The 15,273-nt window shown below is 43.0% G+C and overlaps 1 pseudogene; it reads right to left on the bottom strand.

Annotated features, from left to right (window-relative positions):
• Positions 1–411: 411 nt before the first annotated feature.
• Positions 412–1,390, bottom strand: LOC141167344 (olfactory receptor 5B12-like; annotated as a pseudogene).
• Positions 1,391–15,273: the final 13,883 nt, after the last annotated feature.

The raw sequence follows: 15,273 nt of genomic DNA, 5'->3' as shown, positions 1-15,273 counted from the left end.
CCAGTGATCAGAACGTGGCAGAGGATCCTATCCTGGGTTATAATGTAATCAGTGAGGTCATCACGAAACACTTAACTTGCACTGGATGTGTGGGCTTCTTATTAAATGCTACTGTTCTACCGTTTATGAGGACTCTTGTCAAGTGTGTCTGGTCAGCAAGTGAAACAACCTACGTGTCTGTGCCTGAGGGTCAATACCCCTGTGTGCCTGAGAGAAGCTGCAGCATATGGTCTATGGTCGCCCTGAGTAATGGTTTCTCCAGGATTCCAAAGAATTCATGCAACCTGTCTTGCCCCTAATGGAACCTAGCAGCGTGTGTAACACATATCTGCAGGATAAAGCATTTTTTTTACATGACAGTTTCCCTTTAACCTCTCCTGCACAGGGTGAGTAACTGCTCATTTTAATATTTTAGGGCGGTGTGAGCAAATAGGCTGAAAAAGACTTATTCCTGGAAGACCCCCATAAACTTTTATGATTTGCTAAAACTACAATAGCCCTCCAAGTCTCTTTATTTCTCAGACTGTAGACCAAAGGATATAACATTGGAACCACAACCATGTAGAGCATTGATAGTAACAAGTCCTGATCCTTACAATCTTCTGAGTCAGTTTTCATGTACAATAAAATACTCGGCGCATAGAATAATATAACTGTGATGAGATGGGAGGTGCAGCTGGAGAAAGCTTTCATACGTCCGGCTGAAGAACGGATCTTCAAGATGGCAGAGAAGATAAAGACATATGAAATAATGGTGAGAATAAATTGCACAAGGCTAATGCCACAAATTTCAAAGAATAAGAATTTTCTCCGGCTGTGAGTGTCAGGAATGGAAAGATCAATTAATGAATCACAATAGAAATGATTAATTACATTGGAATAACAGAATTGTAGAACATATGTAAGCAATGTATGTAATAAAGAATTGAACACACCAAGTAGCCAATAGGCAGCGGCCATTCCAATGTACACGTTCTTTCTCATTAAGAAATATTGTAAGGGCTTACATATCGCCACATAGCGATCATAGGCCATCGATGTCAGAATGAATACTTCACTATCAGCACATAACAGGAAGAAAAATAACTGGGTCATACAGCAACTAAAAGAGATCCTATGATCCTGGGTCCAGGTGATAAAAAAGTAGTTGAGGGACAGAAGAAGAAGTGGATGTGACATCTACAATAGCAAGGTTACTCAAGAAGAAATACATGGGAGTGTGTAATTTTGGTACCAAAGACACAAGTCAAATAATTGTCAAATTCCCCAACATGGTAATTAAATAAATAATCAAAATTGCAAAAAAAAGCTCAAACTGGCCCCATGAAGACATAGAGAAGGCGGCAATGTAAAATTCATGTCTGGAGCTTCCATTTTGACAGTCATTCATGTTGTCTTCAATAAGATATAAGGGTTATATATCATGGAATCTCATTTGTTACTACATACGATGCAATATAAATGGGATAAGAAAAAAATAGGTCACTGCCATCAATGTCCCAATAGCTCCGGATCTCGGAAAAACTTCTCTGCCTGGACGCAGAAGAAATAGCATGAAGAAGGATCCAGATCCACAGAATAAATTCTTCTTTATTGGTGAATAATTTCAGTAAGATAGTGTGATCACCACGTATTGTGGGACGTTCTGAGATGTTGTGTCTGCTCCAAATTAAATAGTAAAATATAAGTACATGTACGAAGAGGGAGAACCACACTGACACACATATTGTCAGAGTAGAACTCCTTTATTTCATTATTTGGTCACTCTTTATATATGACGCGCCCCCTGGGCCGTGTGTGTGGGGGATTACCCGGGGCCGGGCTTCTGTGTAATGCTGGGGGTTGTAGTCTCCGTGGCGGCAACCAGGTCCCGTGGCTCCGGGTGGTCAAACCAGTGGCGGATCTGTCTCTTTGGTTGTGTAATGCTTAAATGTCCGACTACGCCACCCGTGGATGGCGGTCACTGAGAACCGCCGCTGCAGGGCAGACCGCTGAGGCTGATGTTGTGTGTGCAGCAGGGCGTAGTATAACTTCCCACGGGAGGAGTATAGCCTTAGGGCAGCGAGTGCAGATGATGGGGGTGATGGTGTGCGGGAGCAACAGTAATAACTCAGAGTCCAGTGATGCAGTCCAGGGTCTTTACTCACAGTTTTACACTCCAAGCCACTTCTGCAGATAATGGATGCCCACGTCGTGCTGTGCTAACCAGGTGAGGGGCTCGGCCAACTCCCAGGCACCTTTGGAATGCTTTTCAGGATCCCCTTCGTGCGTCCTTTCTCTGGCCTGTCGTACACCACAATTGACCACGTTTCTGTCCAGCTGCCTCGGGCCTTGGCGGGCAAACGTATGTTCCGTTTCCCTGGGTCCTATGTGGTGTCTTCCTAACGGGTGTAGTGAGGGGCCGTGCATGTGCAATGCCACGGCCTCTGGTTACTAGCTGAGGGTAGTTGCTCTCCTCCACTAGATGAGGGATCTGGTTCCCTTTTCTTGGCCTGACCCCAATACTCTGGTAGCGGCAGGAGTGCAGTGGCGGCTAGCCAGTCCGCACCTCTGGGGTCCCTTCAGTCTTCTCCTTGAGCTCCCTCCATTCTTCTCCCTTCCTTCGTTATCCTCCAAGCCCAGGCCTTAAGACTTGGCCTGCCTGCGGAGCAGAGTCCATTCTGAGCCTCTGCTCCCAGCCTCCTTCTCCCTCTCTGCTTCTACTACTTTTCTCTCTGCTCTTCTCTGCATTTTTACAGTGCACCCTGGATCTACTCTCCCCACCCACACACTACCGGGTTCCCCCTTTCTAGGTGTTCCCTCCCCCCACTCCAGCCAGGGACAGGGGCAGTTGTGCTCACACCCGGGAGCATTGTCGCCCTGTCTCCTGGAAATGTGGTGTAGTGCGTGTGGGTGTTAAGGTCCGGAGCCACACTCCATCCTTACCTGGAAGTGAGATATCACACCTCTGGGTGAGATGCAACACCTCTGTAGCGACCGAACCCTCGGGGTGCTACATATAGGTAATTAAGAGTAGTGTTGAGCCACCCCCGTAGTGTTCGAGTTCGGTTCGGTTCGTCGAACACCCGTGTGTTCGCCGAACTGTTCGTCGAACTGTTCGTCGAACACCTTCGAACACCGTTAAAACCAATGGCAGGCAAACAAAAACACATAGAAACACATAGAAAACACCTTCAAAGGTGTCCAAAAGCTGACAAACTGCTCAGAAGACACAACTAACACATGGAAAAGTGACAAGTACATATAGTCATGCGAAAATAAAAGAGGTGGAGGAGTAAAAGGAGGGGGAGACACAGATATAGGCATGTCATGCCCTTCTAAAATCCAAAAAGTGAGAAGCCGACACGGCCAGTCCGCTCCTGCCCGTGCCACCTCAGTGTCGCCGGGTTTGTGCCAGAGCCGCGGTGAACCCTGATGGCCAGCCCCCCTCTCCCAAAACTGGTGCCTGTCCGCTGGTGGGTCGAGCGAGCCCCCCTGTGGTGGAGGCAGCTCTAAGCTTTTTAATTTAAATTGTCTCTCTAATTTGAATGAATACACTTTAAATCCATTTACAAGGATCTATTGGAGGGCAAGTCTCATGCCAGCAGCCGTGTAATTCCAGCTCCAGTAGCGTCCACTAAAGCTGCTGCAGTTAAAAAGCTTTTATAAGGATCGAGCTCGGCTGTCCACCGCAAGGCATCCTACTGCCAGTCCCAGCCCCTATGCCTTGGGGTGCCTCCTGATGCTCTTCACTGAGTATCCCATGGTCCCGAAGCATTTCCTTTGAAAAAATTAAGTGTCCAAACTACAGGTGGTGTAGCTTGCTTAACAGCCGGGATAATCCGCTGACTAGCAGACACTGCTACTAGGCACAAAGTATTTCCTGGGCTAGATGCAGTTAAAAATTTGTAATTAGATACTCTCGTTGGATGCTGAGAAAGCATTCCATAGAGTCTCCTGGCACGCCATATATGATTCTCTTAAAAAGCTTGGGGTAGGGGTCTAGGGGACCCTTTTATAGCCAAAATCACGGCCCTGTATCGCAATACGTCACCTAGGCTGAAGATAAATGGAACTGTAGCACCCTGAGGGCTCGGTTGCTACAGACGTATTGCACCTCACCCAGAGGTGTGATATCTCACTCTCAGGTAAGGATGGAGTGTGGATCAGGACCCGACACCTGCATGCATTACACCACATTGCCGTGGGGCAGGGCGACCAATATGCCCCTGAGATGGGCACGACAGTCCCTGTCCCTGGCTGGAGTGGGGGGAGGGAACACTGAGGAAGGGGAACCCTGTAGTGCAGGAGCAGGGAGGAAGCAGTTCCTGGGTGCATTGAGAAGGGAGTATAAAAGGTGGGCACCATCTTAGTTCAGTGCAGAGAAGTCTGAGCAGAAGTGGCAGGGAGCAGGGGCTCTGCATGAGCTCTGCTCCGGAGGCGGGACTAGTAACAGAGGCCCAGGCCTGGAAGAGGGAGAAGGAAGGAAGAGGAGCGGAGAAGGCTCCAGGAACGAGGAATGAAGGGATCCCAGGGGTGCGGATGGGCGAGTCGCCACCGCACGCCCGAATCCACCTGCGTGGAGGGGTCAGGCCAAAGGGGGAGACCGGTCCCCGAACTAGTGGAGGCAGGAAACGACCCTCAGCTAGAAACCGGAGGCTCTGACATTTTATGTGGCGCAGCCCCTCGCTACACCCGCTAGGAAGGCACCACATAGGGTCAGGGAAACTGGCGCCAAGTTTACCAAGAGGAGGCCCGAGGCAGCCGGACAGAAGTGTTGGTAAGAAAGGCCAGACAAAGGACACACAAAGGGGGTCCTGTGAAGTGCTCCAAAGTTATCTGGGAGTTGTCTGAGCCCCTCACCTGGTGAGCACAGTACGACGTGGGCAGCCGTTACCTGCAGACGTGGTCTGGATAATAAGAACTGTGAGTAAAGGCCCTGGACTGCATCACTGACTCCGTGTCGTTACTGCTGCTGCCCTGCACCATCACCCCCATCCTCCGCATACACTGCCCTGAGGCTATACTCCTCGCGTGGGGAGTTATGCTACGCTCTGCTGCACCCACAACACCAGCCTCAGCGGTCTGCCCTGTAGCGGCGGTTCACTCTGACCGCAATCCACGGGTGGCGTAGTCGGACATTTAAACATCAAAACCACATAAATAGTTCCGCCACTGGTTTGACCGCCCTGAGCCACGGAACCGGGTCGCCGCCACGAAGACTACAACCACCAGCATCCACCAAAAAGGGTCCGGCTCCGGGTGTCCCAAGGCCCAGGGGGTGCGTCAGAACATTTTCATCACCTTTCACAATCACCAATGGGACAAGGCAGGGATGTCCTCTGTCCCCTCTCTTATACATCCTAGTGACGGAGCACCTGCTCTCATCAATTCGCCATAACCCCAATATTAGGTGGATTGAGGTGGGAGGCACCGAGTACAAGTGCTCTCTATTTGCTGATGATGTCCTAGTATATATCACTCAATCACATATATCAATCCATGCTGTTATGGCTGAAATAGATCACTTTGTTTCATGGTAAAATTTTAAAATCAATGCAGCGAAGTCTGAGGCCCTCGATGTCTCCCTCCCCAAATCCATATAGGATTCCATCCAGTCCAACTTTCCCTTTGCCTGGCCCTCACAGGGTATCAAATACTTAGGAATTCCTATTCATAGAGACCTCTCCCATCTATGTTATCTTAATTTTGGGCCCTTTATTGAACAATTCCATACAGACCATGATTGGCAAGTTAGAACTGTAAGATTCACTACGTGAACCGCTGGTGTTTTGTGGAAAAGCACATGTACACCGCGTTCCAAATTATTATGCAAAAAGTGTTTAGGAGTGATAAGGGAAGAATTTGTTTGTTTGTCAGTTAAACTCATTGATGGTGATGTGTGTCAGGGCTCTTTATATCACTGTAAGCAATTGCAGACACCTGTGCTAATTAGTTTGGCAGGTGTGTCCAATGAAAGGCAAGACTACTTAAGAAGGCTCTCTCACATTATTAAGCAGCCTACATTTTCTGCCAAAATGGGAAAGAAAAAGGATGTGTCGGCTGCTGAGAAGCAACAAATTGTGGAGTGTTTAAGTCAAGGCATGACTACAATCAACATTGTGCGATGATCAGGATGAAGTGTCTTGGCAATCAAGAAGTATGTAGCTGATTCACAGTACACACGTGTGCGTGCTGATAAGGGCAAATTGAGGACTCTTTCCTACAGGCAATTACGTCAGGTTGAAAGAGCAGCGGCAAAAAAGCCTTGTCATAGCAGCAGACAAGTTTTTGAAGCTGCTTGTGCCTCCAACGTCCCCCGAACAACAAGATGCAGGGTCCTTCAGAGGTTTGCAGCTGTGCATACGCCATCCTGTCGACCTCCTCTATCCACTTCACACAAGCAGAAACGGCTCCAGTGGGCCAAACATTACATGAAGACTGATTTCAAAACTGTTTTGTTCACGGATGAGTGCCGTGCAGCGCTCGATGGTCCAGATGGATGGAGTGGAGGATGGCTGGTTGATGGACACCCCACGCAAACACGGCTACAGCGCCAACAAGGAGGAGGTGGAGTAATGTTTTGGGCTAGAATCATGGGGAGAGAGATTGTCGGCCCCTTTAGGATCCCTGAAGGCGCTAAAGATGAACTCCATAATGTATGTGGATTTTCTCAAACAGCACTTCCTGCCATGGTTCAAGAAGAAGAACCGTGTATTTCACAGCAAGATCATTTTTCTGCATGATAATGCACCATCTCATGCTGCACATAAAACATCTGCATCTCTGTCCCCTTTTATGCCCATATCAGCCAAACTTATGGTGTGACCCCCATGCTCCCCTGACCTCTACCCCATTCAGAACCTTTGGAGCATCATTAAAAGGAGTGTCTATGATGGCGGGAGGCAGTTCACATCTAAGCAACAGCTCTGGGAGGGTATTCTGTCCTCATGCAAAACAATTGAAGCAGAAACCATCCAAAACCTGACAAATTCAATGGACGAGAGAGTTCAGAAGCTCCTTTCGAACAAGGGGTCCTATGTGAAAATGTAACATCACCTAGAATAAAGTTTTGAGTTGAAAACTGTTTGATTTCAGTTTCTAACAACGTGCTAATGCTTATAATTTCAAAAATGACCATTTTTTTGGTCTTTATTAAAATGAAAAGGTTGATCGAAAAGTTTGGGGGATCTAAGAGTGTGGCAACCCAGTAGTCATGATTACTTCGAATTCTGACAATATGAGGGTCATGCTGCAGGTAGTGCAGCAAGAAGGCACTTATGTGTCTTGCGCATCTCGGAGCCCCAAAATTATTTTCCGGGCTAGATGCACCTAAAAATTATTTTTAATTTTAAATCTGGTGGAGCTTATTATAGATGGCCTAATAGGATCAGTGCTGCACACTGCTACAAAGCCCAAATTATTTTCCAGTCAAGATACAGATAAACATGATTAGTAATTTGAAAGCTTAAAACGTTTGGTAGGGTGATTTTAACCAATCATCAAGCTTTTACTCTCCCCAGGATGACACAGGGGTAGAAAAGTCGTTTCAGATCCATGATTTGTTCATCTTTATGAACGTGAGTCTGTCTACATTATCAGTGGAGAGCCGCGTGCGCTTATCTGTCAGCACACCATCAGCAGCGCTGAACACACGTTCAGATAGAACGCTGGCTGCGGGGCATGACAAGATCTCCAAGGCGTAAGTGGCTAGCTCCGGCTAGCTCCGGCCATTTATCCAGATTGGAAGCCCAAAAAGAGCAAGGGTCCAGTGACGACTTGTGGTGAGAGGCAGAGTTGTGTTTGAGGATGCAGTTGTTGACGTGCTTCCAGTACTACGTCTCTGTCCAGGAAGGCGCAACCTGACCTCGTCGTCACTAGCATCTTCCTTCACCTCCTCTGCTGACCTCATCTCTTGGCTGACTGTGGGTTGACAGTAAGTGGGATCTCCGACCTCATCATCATCACCCTGTGCGTTATCACACCCGTCGTCCTCAGAGCCAACCTGTTCCTGCCCTGACAAAAAACTAAAGTTGTCGCTCCAATCAGGTATTTGAGTCTTATCATCGTCTTCCTCATTGTCTCCACCAACAGGAGTTACAGTTTGGGAATGAGGGTCTACATTATGGTCAGAACCTTCTGCGTCTGGTCCTGGATCCGACTCATAAAGATTCTGGGCATCAGTGCAGATCATTTCCTCGTCTGGATTCACAGAAGCGCTGGAGTCGACCTCTGATTCCCAGGCTATAGTATGAGTAAACAGCTCTGCAGACTCAACCATCTGTTCTACCTCATACTCAGACGGGCAGCTGGAGATTTGGGAGCTGTGAGGAAGCAAGTGCGATTTGGGTGACACCTTTGAGGACTGGAGTATTTGTGATGTTGAAGTTGATGTGGAGGAGAGCCCACTTAAAGGAGCACTTGATATCCGTTGAAGCACCTGCTGTTTTTGTGCCTCATCTGGAATTTGTAGCGATTGGCATGGCCGTAAGAAAGGGATCTTATCACATTGTCCGCTAAAAGAAGTAGACATTTTAGTTTGGCTGGAAGATGGTCTTTCTTCTGCAGATGTTACTGTTGCTTTAACACCTGCCCCACGGACACAACCTTTTTTCCCCTTCCCAACACGCCTATTCCCCTTTCCACCAGCAGCAGGCCTTTTTCCACTCATTTTTGTGGTTAACTAATTCACAACTCTGGAGTTGTTTGCACAAAAAAACAATGGATGGTAACCGAGCAGAGCTGAGTGGCCAAACTGTGGTATTAGGCCAAAACTATTGGCTGGGTTAGATGCAGAAAAAAATTATTTTGAATTTGCAACCTGATGGAGGTCAGTATAGATGGACTAATAGAGAAAGTCCGACACACTACTAGAAGGCCAAATATTTTTTCAGAGGTAGATGCAGAAAAAAATATATTCAGTTTGCAACCTGATGGAGGTCAGTATAGATGGATTAATAGAACAAGACCCACACACAGCTAAAGCCCAATATTTTTTCAGAGGTAGATGCAGAAAAAACTATATTCAGTTTGCAACCTGATGGAGGTCAGTATAGATGGACTAATAGAACAAGTCCCACACACTGCTAGAAGCCCAAATATTTTTTCAGAGGTACTGTAGATGCAGATAAAAATTAGTTTTAATTTGCAACCTGATGGAGGTCAGTATAGATGGACTAATAGAGAAAGTCCGACACACTACTAGAAGGCCAAATATTTTTTCAGAGGTAGATGCAGAAAAAAATATATTCAGTTTGCAACCTGATGGAGGTCAGTATAGATGGATTAATAGAACAAGACCCACACACAGCTAGAAGCCCAATATTTTTTCAGAGGTAGATGCAGAAAAAAATATATTCAGTTTGCAACCTGATGGAGGTCAGTATAGATGGACTAATAGAACAAGACCCACACACTGCTAGAAGCCCAAATATTTTTTCAGAGGTACTGTAGATGCAGATAAAAATTAGTTTTAATTTGCAACCTGATGGAGGTCAGTATAGATGGACTAATAGAGAAAGTCCGACACACTACTAGAAGGCCAAATATTTTTTCAGAGGTAGATGCAGAAAAAAATATATTCAGTTTGCAACCTGATGGAGGTCAGTATAGATGGACTAATACAAGTCCCGCACACAGCTAGAAGCCCAAATATTTTTTAAGAGGTACTGTAGATGCAGATAAAAATTATTTTTAATTTGCAACCTGATGGAGGTCAGTATAGATGGACTAATAGAGAAAGTCCGACACACTACTAGAAGGCCAAATATTTTTTCAGAGGTAGATGCAGAAAAAAATATATTCAGTTTGCAACCTGATGGAGGTCAGTATAGATGGACTAATACAACAAGTCCCACACACAGCTAGAAGCCCAAATATTTTTTCAGAGGTACTGTAGATGCAGATAAAAATTAGTTTTAATTTGCAACCTGATGGAGGTCAGTATAGATGGACTAATAGAGAAAGTCCGACACACTACTAGAAGGCCAAATATTTTTTCAGAGGTAGATGCAGAAAAAAATATATTCAGTTTGCAACCTGATGGAGGTCAGTATAGATGGACTAATACAACAAGTCCCACACACAGCTAGAAGCCCAAATATTTTTTCAGAGGTACTGTAGATGCAGATAAAAATTAGTTTTAATTTGCAACCTGATGGAGGTCAGTATAGATGGACTAATAGAGAAAGTCCGACACACTACTAGAAGGCCAAATATTTTTTCAGAGCTAGATGCAGAAAAAAATTAAATTCAGTTTGCAACCTGATGGAGGTCAGTATAGATGGATTAATAGAACAAGACCCACACACAGCTAGAAGCCCAATATTTTTTCAGAGGTAGATGCAGAAAAAAATATATTCAGTTTGCAACCTGATGGAGGTCAGTATAGATGGACTAATAGAACAAGTCCCACACACTGCTAGAAGCCCAAATATTTTTTCAGAGGTACTGTAGATGCAGATAAAAATTAGTTTTAATTTGCAACCTGATGGAGGTCAGTATAGATGAACTAATAGAGAAAGTCCGACACACTACTAGAAGGCCAAATATTTTTTCAGAGCTAGATGCAGAAAAAAATTATATTCAGTTTGCAACCTGATGGAGGTCAGTATAGATGGACTAATAGAGAAAATCCGACACACTACTAGAAGGCCAAATATTTTTTCAGAGGTAGATGCAGAAAAAAATATATTCAGTTTGCAACCTGATGGAGGTCAGTATAGATGGACTCATACAACAAGTCCCGCACACAGCTAGAAGCCCAAATATTTTTTAAGAGGTACTGTAGATGCAGATAAAAATTATTTTTAATTTGCAACCTGATGGAGGTCAGTATAGATGGACTAATAGAGAAAGTCCGACACACTACTAGAAGGCCAAATATTTTTTCAGAGGTAGATGCAGAAAAAAATATATTCAGTTTGCAACCTGATGGAGGTCAGTATAGATGGACTAATACAACAAGTCCCACACACAGCTAGAAGCCCAAATATTTTTTCAGAGGTACTGTAGATGCAGATAAAAATTAGTTTTAATTTGCAACCTGATGGAGGTCAGTATAGATGGACTAATAGAGAAAGTCCGACACACTACTAGAAGGCCAAATATTTTTTCAGAGCTAGATGCAGAAAAAAATTAAATTCAGTTTGCAACCTGATGGAAGTCAGTATAGATGGATTAATAGAACAAGACCCACACACAGCTAGAAGCCCAATATTTTTTCAGAGGTAGATGCAGAAAAAAATATATTCAGTTTGCAACCTGACGGAGGTCAGTATAGATGGACTAATAGAACAAGTCCCACACACTGCTAGAAGCCCAAATATTTTTTCAGAGGTACTGTAGATGCAGATAAAAATTAGTTTTAATTTGCAACCTGATGGAGGTCAGTATAGATGAACTAATAGAGAAAGTCCGACACACTACTAGAAGGCCAAATATTTTTTCAGAGCTAGATGCAGAAAAAAATTACATTCAGTTTGCAGCCTGATGGAGGTCAGTATAGATGGACTAATAGAGAAAGTCCGACACACTACTAGAAGGCCAAATATTTTTTCAGAGGTAGATGCAGAAAAAAATATATTCAGTTTGCAACCTGATGGAGGTCAGTATAGATGGACTAATACAAGTCCCGCACACAGCTAGAAGCCCAAATATTTTTTAAGAGGTACTGTAGATGCAGATAAAAATTATTTTTAATTTGCAACCTGATAAAGGTCAGTATAGATGGACTAATAGAGAAAGTCCGACACACTACTAGAAGGCCAAATATTTTTTCAGAGGTAGATGCAGAAAAAAATATATTCAGTTTGCAACCTGATGGAGGTCAGTATAGATGGACTAATACAACAAGTCCCACACACAGCTAGAAGCCCAAATATTTTTTCAGAGGTACTGTAGATGCAGATAAAAATTAGTTTTAATTTGCAACCTGATGGAGGTCAGTATAGATGGACTAATAGAGAAAGTCCGACACACTACTAGAAGGCCAAATATTTTTTCAGAGGTAGATGCAGAAAAAAATATATTCAGTTTGCAACCTGATGGAGGTCAGTATAGATGGACTAATACAACAAGTCCCACACACAGCTAGAAGCCCAAATATTTTTTCAGAGGTACTGTAGATGCAGATAAAAATTAGTTTTAATTTGCAACCTGATGGAGGTCAGTATAGATGGACTAATAGAGAAAGTCCGACACACTACTAGAAGGCCAAATATTTTTTCAGAGCTAGATGCAGAAAAAAATTAAATTCAGTTTGCAACCTGATGGAGGTCAGTATAGATGGATTAATAGAACAAGACCCACACACAGCTAGAAGCCCAATATTTTTTCAGAGGTAGATGCAGAAAAAAATATATTCAGTTTGCAACCTGATGGAGGTCAGTATAGATGGACTAATAGAACAAGTCCCACACAGTGCTAGAAGCCCAAATATTTTTTCAGAGGTACTGTAGATGCAGATAAAAATTAGTTTTAATTTGCAACCTGATGGAGGTCAGTATAGATGAACTAATAGAGAAAGTCCGACACACTACTAGAAGGCCAAATATTTTTTCAGAGCTAGATGCAGAAAAAAATTATATTCAGTTTGCAACCTGATGGAGGTCAGTATAGATGCACTAATAGAGAAAATCCGACACACTACTAGAAGGCCAAATATTTTTTCAGAGGTAGATGCAGAAAAAAATATATTCAGTTTGCAACCTGATGGAGGTCAGTATAGATGGACTCATACAACAAGTCCCGCACACAGCTAGAAGCCCAAATATTTTTTAAGAGGTACTGTAGATGCAGATAAAAATTATTTTTAATTTGCAACCTGATGGAGGTCAGTATAGATGGACTAATAGAGAAAGTCCGACACACTACTAGAAGGCCAAATATTTTTTCAGAGGTAGATGCAGAAAAAAATATATTCAGTTTGCAACCTGATGGAGGTCAGTATAGATGGACTAATACAACAAGTCCCACACACAGCTAGAAGCCCAAATATTTTTTCAGAGGTACTGTAGATGCAGATAAAAATTAGTTTTAATTTGCAACCTGATGGAGGTCAGTATAGATGGACTAATAGAGAAAGTCCGACACACTACTAGAAGGCCAAATATTTTTTCAGAGCTAGATGCAGAAAAAAATTAAATTCAGTTTGCAACCTGATGGAAGTCAGTATAGATGGATTAATAGAACAAGACCCACACACAGCTAGAAGCCCAATATTTTTTCAGAGGTAGATGCAGAAAAAAATATATTCAGTTTGCAACCTGACGGAGGTCAGTATAGATGGACTAATAGAACAAGTCCCACACACTGCTAGAAGCCCAAATATTTTTTCAGAGGTACTGTAGATGCAGATAAAAATTAGTTTTAATTTGCAACCTGATGGAGGTCAGTATAGATGAACTAATAGAGAAAGTCCGACACACTACTAGAAGGCCAAATATTTTTTCAGAGCTAGATGCAGAAAAAAATTACATTCAGTTTGCAGCCTGATGGAGGTCAGTATAGATGGACTAATAGAGAAAGTCCGACACACTACTAGAAGGCCAAATATTTTTTCAGAGGTAGATGCAGAAAAAAATATATTCAGTTTGCAACCTGATGGTGGTCAGTATAGATGGATTAATAGAACAAGACCCACACACAGCTAGAAGCCCAATATTTTTTCAGAGGTAGATGCAGAAAAAACTATATTCAGTTTGCAACCTGATGGAGGTCAGTATAGATGGACTAATAGAACAAGTCCCACACACTGCTAGAAGCCCAAATATTTTTTCAGAGGTACTGTAGATGCAGATAAAAATTAGTTTTAATTTGCAACCTGATGGAGGTCAGTATAGATGGACTAATAGAGAAAGTCCGACACACTACTAGAAGGCCAAATATTTTTTCAGAGGTAGATGCAGAAAAAAATATATTCAGTTTGCAACCTGATGTAGGTCAGTATAGATGGATTAATAGAACAAGACCCACACACAGCTAGAAGCCCAATATTTTTTCAGAGGTAGATGCAGAAAAAAATATATTCAGTTTGCAACCTGATGGAGGTCAGTATAGATGGACTAATAGAACAAGTCCCACACACTGCTAGAAGCCCAAATATTTTTTCAGAGGTACTGTAGATGCAGATAAAAATTAGTTTTAATTTGCAACCTGATGGAGGTCAGTATAGATGGACTAATAGAGAAAGTCCGACACACTACTAGAAGGCCAAATATTTTTTCAGAGGTAGATGCAGAAAAAAATATATTCAGTTTGCAACCTGATGGAGGTCAGTATAGATGGACTAATACAACAAGTCCCGCACACAGCTAGAAGCCCAAGTAATTTTCCAGAGGTACTGTAGATGCAGATAAAAATTAGTTTTAATTTGCAACCTGATGGAGGTCAGTATAGATGGACTAATAGAGAAAGTCCGACACACTACTAGAAGGCCAAATAATTTTTCAGATGTAGATGCAGAAAAAAATATATTCAGTTTGCAACCTGATGGAGGTCAGTATAGATGGACTAATACAACAAGTCCCACACACAGCTAGAAGCCCAAATATTTTTTCAGAGGTACTGTAGATGCAGATAAAAATTAGTTTTAATTTGCAACCTGATGGAGGTCAGTATAGATGGACTAATAGAGAAAGTCCGACACACTACTAGAAGGCCAAATATTTTTTCAGAGCTAGATGCAGAAAAAAATTATATTCAGTTTGCAACCTGATGGAGGTCAGTATAGATGGATTAATAGAACAGGACCCACACACAGCTAGAAGCCCAATATTTTTTCAGAGGTAGATGCAGAAAAAAATATATTCAGTTTGCAACCTGATGGAGGTCAGTATAGATGGACTAATAGAACAAGTCCCACACACTGCTAGAAGCCCAAATATTTTTTCAGAGGTACTGTAGATGCAGATAAAAATTAGTTTTAATTTGCAACCTGATGGAGGTCAGTATAGATGGACTAATAGAGAAAGTCCGACACACTACTAGAAGGCCAAATATTTTTTCAGAGGTAGATGCAGAAAAAAATATATTCAGTTTGCAACCTGATGGAGGTCAGTATAGATGGACTAATACAACAAGTCCCGCACACAGCTAGAAGCCCAAATATTTTTTCAGAGGTACTGTAGATGCAGATAAAAATTAGTTTTAATTTGCAACCTGATGGAGGTCAGTATAGATGGACTAATAGAGAAAGTCCGACACACTACTAGAAGGCCAAATATTTTTTCAGAGGTAGATGCAGAAAAAAATATATTCAGTTTGCAACCTGATGGAGGTCAGTATAGATGGACT

The sequence above is a fragment of the Phyllobates terribilis genome, unplaced genomic scaffold (genome assembly GCF_046119375.1).
Source record: "Phyllobates terribilis strain yellow unplaced genomic scaffold, ASM4611937v1 Scaffold_11__3_contigs__length_659146591, whole genome shotgun sequence".
Classification (NCBI taxonomy): Eukaryota; Metazoa; Chordata; class Amphibia; order Anura; family Dendrobatidae; genus Phyllobates; species Phyllobates terribilis.
This window is presented reverse-complemented; position numbering and strand designations above follow the sequence as displayed.